Genomic DNA, 9,945 nt, shown 5'->3' with positions numbered 1-9,945 from the left:
TCTTACAAGAGTTGCGTTTACTTTTGTGACCAGATCAGTGAGGAGCTCCCATCTTCTCTCTTCTACTTTCTCTGTGATTTCGGGGCACTCAATTTTCTTGACTTAAAAGCCTAGTTCATATATGATCTCTTTATCAGCCATCCACCCAAATTGTAATGCATGGTGGAAGGTTCTAAATTTCTTCTCATCAAAAAGGCGTTGCTCCATGGGCTCCTTCCCTTTTCTTCTTTTAGAGCTCGACGATGCCATGAGTGACCTTTGATTTTCGAATTTGTAGAAGCGTGGATGGTTGAAAGGGTGTAGCTAAGGGAGTGGGTGGGAGTGCTCTTGATGGAGTAAGAGGTGTTGAGGGTGTGTTCCGAGAGTAAGAAGTATGAAGAAAGGATAATTGGAATGTGAAGGGGTACGGAATAAGAGCCACTTATATATAAAAGTGGTGAGTAAATGAAAGGTGTGGATTGATGGTATAGGCTAATCATGGACGGTTGGGGTTTGGCATGAAATGAGCACAAGGATTACCACTTTTATGATGGGTTGGTTCAGTCTCCAAGGGTATTCTCCTTCCAATGTTGCATGCCAACATTTCCAATGCATTCCCTTTTGAAGACATGTGTATGGATCCCTTTTTTGAAGTGGCCGAACTCCCTTCTTCATTTGTCCCATCAATTCCATCCAATCTTCCCTTCATTTCTCCTACAAGATAAAAGGAACAAAATTAACGAGTTTGGATAGTGGCGGCTAAATTAGAGAGTGGAATAACTACTTTTTAAAATTTTTGTTTTTACATAACTAAGTGCTATTCATGAATACAACCTAACTGACCGATTAATTATTCATGTATGCAATATTGGTGACACTAAACTTAGTTTGTGACCATGTGGTGTAAAAAGAATTTATTAAGGTTCTAAGAGTAACACAATATGAATTGTGTTCTTGTCCTCTTAGTATGCCTGGAACACCAAACTTGTTGTTCACTATATGTTGCATATAAGGATTCATCTAAATGTTTGTCAAAGTTGATTTGGAATTCATGAACCTTGCTTTATTAACTACTTTAAACATCCTAAAAAAAATATGAAAGGATATAACACATGGGTTGCCTCCCATGAAGCGCTTCTTTAGCGTCATTAGCTTGACATTTTGCCTTTGTCATGGTGGTTGGTAATGCCTCAAATCTTCCCCTCTCGTAGTGAATCTATCTCCGTTGGCTTCATTAAGAATCTCCACATGTTCCAAGGAGAGAATTCTGCTGATGGTGTAAACTTTAGGCAGCTGAGATGGAATGATGGGGAGATGAGGTGGAATAGCTGGGAAATGAGCAGAGATTACTTTATCCCCTGGAGAGAAATCCTCTGTAGGGATCTTCTTGTTCCTCCATCCCCTTGGCGCCTTCTTCCTTGTTTCTTTTAATGCTATCTTGCTCCTTGTGACCTCTTTTCCCAGGGAGATTTTTTTGCTGGTCTCATATGACTCTGGTGGGTTTAGCTCCTCTTGGGTTTTCTTTAGCTGTTGTGCCTTCTGACTGTATTGTCTGTCAACCAAAGGGATTCCCAGGGGTATTGTTTGTGCTTCAGTGCTTATTTCTTCCACCATTGCCTTATTGTGATCCTCCCTTGATTCCTTATTTTCTTGATCTGCTTCTTGTGAAGGTCTGAAGACATTGAAGGTAAGTTGTTCATCATGTATCCTCAGTAGTAGCTCTCCTCGCTCCACATCTATAAGTGCTCTGGCTGTGGCTAGGAATGGTCTTCCCAATATGATTGGCTAGAGGTGACTTTCTTCCATCTCCAAAATAACAAAGTCTGTGGGGAGGAAGTAGTTCCCAACCTTTACCAGCACGTTCTCAACCACTCCTATGGCCTGTTTTTGAGTTTTGTCAGCCAACTTAATGACTACGTCTGTGGGCATTAGCTCATTGATCTGAAGCTTCTTCATGAGGGATAAAGGCATTAAGTTAATGCTTGCTCCCAGGTCACAAAGTCCTTTATCAATTACGGTTTCTTCTATAGCACAAGGGATGTAAAAACTCCCTGGATCCATCCTTTTTGTAGGCAACTTTGTTTGAATGAGAGCACTGCACTCCTTATTCATCAATATTGTTTGTCCTCCCTTTAGTGAATTTTTCTTGGTCAGCAGCTCCTTCATGCATTTAATGTATGAGGGCATTTGTTGGAGAGCCTTGATGAATGGTATATTTACATGAAGGGATGCAAACATGTCGAGGAACTTTGAGTACACTTTCTTTTCTACACCACCCTTGAGTCTGTGGGGAAAAGGTGCATATGGGTTCAGAATCTCCTTCTCCCTTAGCCTCTTCTTCTGTGTGGAGTTGGTTTCTTGGTCACCCTTTTCCTGCTTCTCTGCTGGAATATCTCGAGAGTGTTCTAAGGGTTTGTTCAGTTCTTCCTCACTCCCATTATCACTTATAGTGACCATCTTGCATTCCTCCCATCTTACTTTCTTTGCTTCACCTCTCGGGTTTTTCTCCGTGTCACTTGGGAAACTATCAATAGGTTTAGGGATCTTCTCAGAGAGGTATCCCACTTGAAATTCCAGCCTCTTGATGGTGTCTCCCTGGTTTTTGATATTAGCTCACACCCCATCCTTGATCACTCTGTTGTCTTGGATTTCCTTGCATATACCTTCAAGTAGAGTCTCAATTCTAGAGAGTCTATCTTCGGATGCTGATGGTGAGTTGAGGTTGGAGGGGTGAGAATGGCCATTTTGGTTTTGATATGGATGTTGAGAGGTATTGTTGGGTGGGTGTTGATATGATCTCTGTGTGGGATGTTGGTGAGTTGCATTGTTGTTGGGGTTGTGACGTCTCTGATCCTGGCCTTGATCTTGTTGATTTCCCCATCCAAAGTTTGGGTGGTTCTTCCAACCAGGATTATAAGTTTTGGAGTATGGATCATGGGTTTGCCTAGCTGAGTTCCCAATATAGTTGGCTTATTCCTGGTCACCCTCTTCCTCTGCATTCACTCCTTCTTGAGCTACTGATGAGGTGGTGACTGCTGCAACTTGGTTTCTTTCCATCTTCTTGGTAAGGTCAGCCAACTGCTTGGTGATCATCTTGTTTTGAGCCAGCAGCGCGTCCATGTTGTTAGCTCCATTACTCCTCCAGTATTGCCCCTTTCAGAAGCATAGAAATAGTCATTCTTAGCTACACTCTCGATGACATCTATGGCTTCTTTAATGGTCTTCTTCTTGTTCAGAGATCCCCCAGATGAGTGGTCTACTGCCTTCTTTGATTCATAAGAAAAACCTTAATAGAAAATGTGTAACTACACCCATTCATTGAACATGTCTGGCGGGCACCTTCTTGTTAAGTCCTTAAACCTCTCCCATGCTTCATAGAGAGTTTCACCATCTTGTTGCCTGAAGGTTTGTACCTCAGCTCTCAACCTGTTGATTCTTTGAGGAGGGTAGAATCTCGCCAAGAATTTGTTCACCACGTCTTCCCAGGTTGTTAAACTCTCCGTCGGAAAGGATTCCATCCATTTAGATGCTTTGTCCTTGAGTGAAAAGGGAAACAGAAGCAATCTATAGGTGTCAGGATGAACACCATTAGACTTCACAGTATCACATATCCTTAGGAAGGTGATTAGATATTGATTGGGGTCTTCTTGGGCACTTCCTCCGAATGCACAGTTGTTCTGAACGAGGGTGATAAGCTGGGGTTTTAGTTCAAAGTTATTGGCATGTATGGTTGACTTTTGGATGCTACTTCCACAGTTTCCTGGGTTTGGATTGATATAAGAACCTAGAACTCTTCTCTCTTGCCCAGCATGATTTTCTAGACCTTCTCTGGCATGGTTGTGAGCTTCTTCTTGATGGTGGTTCTCCATATTCTCCTCCATGTCTGGTTCAAAATACTCTTCCTCTTCCTCAGCACCAATGACTCTCTTTCCTCTTACTTCCCTCCTTAATCTAAGGAAGGTCCTCTCAGGTTCAGAATCAAAGGAAGTTGAAACCCCGCTTCTTCTACCTGTCATAAAACCAACGAGGCAAAAAGCAAGAAAGAGTAAAAAAATGAATGAAGAAATTACTCTTGTTAAAATGACTGTTAGTGTGAGTGACGCAATGTATCAAACAGTTAGTGGGTTAGTGAACTATATTGTAAACAATGAAGAAAACATAACAAACAGGTAAGGAAAAAAGGGAGGAAAATAGCTAAAACTGAAAGTAAATTACTCAGATGGAAATTAAACAAAACAAAAGAAAATTTCTCAATCTAGTGATCTTCTAACTTAATCATTGTCGATACAAAATCAATCCCCGGCAACGGCGCCATAAACTTGATACACAGAAACTTGTCTCTCAACAAATTTCCCTTCGGCAAGTATACCGAATTGTCATCAAGTAAAAACTCACAATAGAGTGAGGTCGAATCCCACAGGGATTGATTGGTCAAGCAACCTTAATTAGAGGAATGTTCTAATTGAGCTAAGCAAAAATTAAGTTGAGGAATTGCAGAAAATTAAATGGTGGGAAAGTAAATAACAGAAAATGTAAATACTGGAAATAAATGGCAGAATGTAAATGGCGGAAAGTAAATTGCAGAATCTTAAATGGGGATTTGGAAAAATGAGAATAAAAGTAAAAGGCAGAAATTAAAGAGAATAGGTAAGATCAGAAATGGGGGATTCATTAGGCTTAGGAGATGTTGCATTCTCCGGATCAAGTTCATTCGCATCTCTTCCTCAATCAATGCATTCATTGATCTCCTTGACAATCTTAAGTGATTGGATTCCAATTCCTTGGCAACCCAATCTCTCTAAGCTTGAACAATTGCCCAATTCCTTGATTTAATTGCTCATGGGAAGAGATGAAGTTTGATCACTGATTATACCATATGCATTCCCAAATCAAAGTGTTGGTAGGATTATATGTCACTATATCCATCCAAATCCCAATTTGGTCCAGCATGAGAAAGCATTTCTAGCATGATCTCCTCATTCCTCTTCCAAGGTTCCGAGGAGATCCAATTATGGAGCGATTCTCTTCCAAGATAGCTAACCAATTGGATGAAGAACAAAAGCTTTCTAGTAAAATCAAGAGAAAAGAAAGAGGAAGAATAATGAAAACTATTATTGATCCATCAAATTACAATAGAGCTCCCTAACCCAATGAAAAGGGGTTTAGTTGTTCATAGCTCTCGAAATGGAAATCAAAAATGAAAAGTGCATTCTAAATCTCAAACTAGAAGTTGCAAAGAAAGTAAAATATACAGAGTGTAGTTCTCAAGTTCCAAATCTCCCTTTTTAATTCAAAACTATCCCTATATATACTACTCTTCTGATCTTCTAGTTAGCTCTTTAAGTCTTGGATATGGGCCCTTGATCTTTAGTTGAAGCAGTTACAGTCTTTAGTGGGCTCAGCTTTGCTTGCAAAGAAAGTGTGAGTTAGGCATGATGGGAAGTTAGTTAGGACGTTAGTGGCGTTAACGTTAAGTGTAAACTTGGTTTCGAGAGCGTTAGTGACGATAACTTTTTCACTAACGTTTCAAACTAGTTGATCCACGTTAACTTCAACGTTAGTGGTACTAACATAGCCACTAACGTAGCCTCTTAGCCCTTCGCAAATGTTATTGGCACTCACCTATACCAATAACGTTGCTCTTTGTCCCTTTCTTCCACGTTAGTTACACTAATGTGGCCTTTAACGTGGGCATGCCAAGGCTCGAGAGCGTTAGTGACACTTACCTTTGTCACTAACGCTTCAAAATGCCCCTTCCTTCCATGTTAGTACTTCACGTTAATGGCATTAACGTGACCACTAACATGGGTGTATATGCCATCTCCAACGTTAGTGACAAAGGTGAGTGTCACTAACATTGGCCTATCATTCATTGCTCCACGTTACCCTTCACGTTAGTGGTCTTAACGTGACCACTAACGTAGGCAATTTAGGCTTGGTCTAGCATTAGCGACAAAGGTGATTGTTGTAACGACCCAACTCCCAGTATGCCATGGTCATACAAGAAGCTAAGTTTTACTAACTTATCCTTCCTAATTATTAACTATTATTTAATATATGAGCATGTTCCTTGTTAGAACGATGCCAATTTTTACAAGTAATCTTTTTTTTATATCGTTGCGGATAACAAGGTAAAATAAATAGGCATACATTGAGAGAAACAGAAAGGAAGCATAAATAAACATAGAAACACAGCTGATAATATACATCATGTACACTATAACAAAACATGTATCGTTTACACAAGATCAAGACAGTTTACATCCTCATCATCCTACGTAGCTAATATATACACGACACTTCCAGGGCCTAGCCCATATAAAAAGCCGCTAAACTGGCGCCCAGGCTAGCCTAACCACTATATAGCTCCTAGCTCTCGGGTGTACTAACACAAGTGAGAGACTAACTATCAGATAATGTCAGACTAGAGTTTCATCAAAAGAATGCCCCTTCCGCAACTACAACTATACCCTCAGATCAACCAGAAACACTGCTGTCACTATGTACAAAATCATTCGCGAACACAGGTCTGTTCGCGTATATAGGAGCTACCCCACCGTCCGGTAGTGCCGGCTCATCAGGCTGTGGAAAGTCAGGGATCGGCTCAGGGGGAAAATCCCACTCTGGTGGTATCACAGGTACGTAGTCACCAGCTAACACGGGCTCATCAGGAATGATAGGCTCAGGTTCTACCTCATTCAAAGGTTGAGCTGGTATAGGGTGCTCAGGATCATCAGGAAAAGGATGTACAGGTGTGTCAGGATGTAACCAGGATAAGGGAAAGTCGTAAAGAGCATCAGGGTCAAAATGCGGGCTAGAAAGAGGATGTTGAAAAGCTTGATTAGGTAACGCATATCGTCTAATACGAGGCTCCAATCCCATGATGAAGTAACTGTGATGTATTGGATCCTCGTAGACATAGGGGTCCTCAAACTTATATAATATCACGCCCGTCTCCATCTGAAGGGGAGGAAGGGAGAGAAGGCGTAACAACTGGGAAGTTCTTAGTAGGGTCAGGGTTGTTTGTTACATTCATTTATTCGGTTCCGATTAGCGGATGGATATTAGAATACAGTAAAGTAGTAAACAGTAGTTAAAAATAGAAAGAAAAATAGAAAAGCAGAATACAAGCAGAAGAATACAAGAAGATAAAGCATAGACATAGCACTCAAATAAACAAACATAAAGAAATAGATCACACACAAGAAAGAATGCAACAGAGAATGATGCGCAAAAGAGAATGATGCATGTCTAGCCCTAGTACAAACCATGAGCTCATGTGTCGGTTGGCTACCCGCAATCCCGACATTTATCCGGTCACGAGTAATCCCGATTTTCCGAATACGATTTTCCGTTCCTAAATAAATGCGCATATAATAATAGCTGCTCATCTGAGACAGCCTCTGCTTACTGCAGGAAAATATATATATACTCTGCTCTGCTCTGGGGAAGCGAAAAATAGCTGTAGGTAACTTAGTTTCCCTACAGAAGCTCTGGGTTGCATTAAGCAACTAATATATATTAAATATAGCTCTGGGTTGCATCAAGCAACTAATATATATATAAATATAGCTTTGGGTTGCTTCAAGAAACTAATATATATATAAATATAGCTCTGGGTTGCTTCAAGCAACTAATATATATAAATATCTCTTTATTATATTACTCTTCTCTTTATATCTCTTTACTCTGTCCTAGTTTCTCTTTTCTCCATATCTCTTTACTCTGCTTTAATTACTCTGTTTTCTGTATCTCTTTTCTCTTCTCTGATTACTCTTTCCATCTGTATCTATATTACTCTTTTTCTCTTTATCTCTTTACTTTACTCTGTTCTTTGTGTTTCTTTATTCTGTTCTGATTTTTCTGCTTAACGTATGTATGTAAAGCTTATGTAAATTTCGGTATGAATAGTTAGCCTGTCCCAAGTATAGGTTCATTAAGTCTATACTGAAATAGATTAACTTTTCATATAATACTTAACCCTAGTCATAACTCAAGGACTAACTATGTTGTCCTAGTTTGTTCGCTAGTCTCTGTCTATTTTTCTGTCATTAAAACTTTATAGACTTTTTCTTCGATTTTTATCTTTTCTTTATCTTTTTATCTTTCTTTTATCTTTGCCTCACTAATATGTTCTTACCACTCCCTAAGTGTTTTATGAAGGTAATTATGAGATTCTGCACTTAAAGTTGTCTTTCTAAAGCTTTTACAGAAAACTGCCTTTTCCGCATTATTTTATTATTTTTATTAAAATATTATTTTTAATTAAATATTATTATTTAATATTTTATTATTATTTATTATTTTATCATAAATTTTTGAAAATCAACTTACCTTTTACTTTTAACCTTTAAAATTCACTTTTTACCACACGTAACTTTTAATATTTCTACTTTTACCACCCTAACTTTCAAAAATTACTAAATAACCCCTTAAACCCCAAAATTTTTACTTCCTTGCCCTTTTAAGGATATAAACCTGATTCTTCATTGTTCTTCATCACACTCAAAGTGTTCTTCATGTTCTTCATAAATTCTTCAGATTCTTTCTCTGTTTTTACCCGTTTTTCAGTCTTTTCAGCAACCGATTTTTACTATAATTCATAATAAATTAGCAGCCACTAAAACTCCATCTTTTGTACATAATTTTAACACAAATTGAACCCCAATTTAATCCTAGGGTTTCATTTTTTCAGCTGCCCAAAGAACATGAACTTTAAAGCTTGAATTTCATCGAATTTCATCAAAATTTCACCAAATTTTTACCAAGAATCAATCATATATGCAACCAATTTTTAGCACAGCCAAATAATACAACATTCACACAAATCAAACACAAATAATCAAGATTAATTTCGTCACACCCTACCTGGTTTTGCTGCTCCTAATTCAGTTAGATTTTCAGGTGGTCCTTAAGCACTTTTTCCTCCTAAATCACATCAAGAACAACTTTAAATCCAAAAACCCTCAACTAACCAAATCTCCCTCAGCACGTTAGGAGGTGATTTCTAACCTTAGATTTGCTGGAAGTTCACGTTTCTTGGCCCTCAAGTCAAGTTAAGCATGATTCCTAAGGAAGAACATCAAGAAAACACATGTTTAAGCATGTTTCCTTGAAACCGAATCAAAAGAGAGATGGTGCAGCCAACTCACCTTGATTCCAGCCTTGATAAGTCATATGATCATGTAGAGAAAGAAGAGAGGATCATTTTGGTCGGATTGGAATTTTGATTTGAGTTTTAGTTCAGCAGAAATCAAGCTTTGAAGATTTGGAACTAAGAACTTTTCTCTCTTTTTCTCTCTTCCTATTTTCGGCCACAAAGTGAAAATGAGCCAGCCTTGGGGGTTTTCGGGGTGTAGGGTGAGTTGTGATTGGTTTGCTTGGAGGTGGATTAAAATAATATTAAAATATCTCAGGTGTATAACTACTAAAACTAGATGTATCGGAACACTTGCAAAAACATCTCTAAAAATTATTTTCTGAGCTACTAGAATAAATGACAATAGTAAAATATTTATTATGAGAATAAGACATGTATAATGAGGCCTTAGAATTGCTAAAGTCATCAGAGAGTGCTGGTGCTAAGCTGCACCAATAAACTGTGAACCCGGTTAAACCGATTTTTTGTTTTTAACTAAAACTGACCAGGTAACCTTATAATATTATTCAAGAAGCTTATAATACTAATATAATGATAATATCATCCTATTATCTCTCTTTTCTCATAAATCTAGTCCGGTTTGTCAAACTGAGACTATTTACGAAAAACCGAATCAAAACTCCTAACCTATATTGTTCAAAAACTATGTTCTTCGTGACTGCGTTATCGAGCTTGCCTCAGAAAAGGTTCTAGCTTAAAGATAACATAATGACAATGAGGATTGAGATACTTGATGATATATCAAAGGTTTTCCCCTTACTGATCTTCTGGAGAAATCCGTACTTTCAGAAAAGATCTCGCGTACT

At 38.5% G+C, this 9,945-nt stretch overlaps 1 non-coding gene across 1 annotated transcript; it reads left to right on the top strand.

Annotated features, from left to right (window-relative positions):
• The first annotated feature begins 3,303 nt into the window (after positions 1 to 3,303).
• Positions 3,304 to 3,407, top strand: LOC112761420 (small nucleolar RNA R71). The gene has a single exon (XR_003181813.1). It is a non-coding gene; the product is annotated as a small nucleolar RNA R71 (small nucleolar RNA).
• Positions 3,408 to 9,945: the final 6,538 nt, after the last annotated feature.

This window comes from Arachis hypogaea, chromosome 16 (assembly GCF_003086295.3).
Source record: "Arachis hypogaea cultivar Tifrunner chromosome 16, arahy.Tifrunner.gnm2.J5K5, whole genome shotgun sequence".
NCBI lineage: Eukaryota > Viridiplantae > Streptophyta > Magnoliopsida > Fabales > Fabaceae > Arachis > Arachis hypogaea.
Note: the sequence above shows the minus strand (reverse complement) of the source record. Positions and strands in the feature narration are given on the sequence as shown.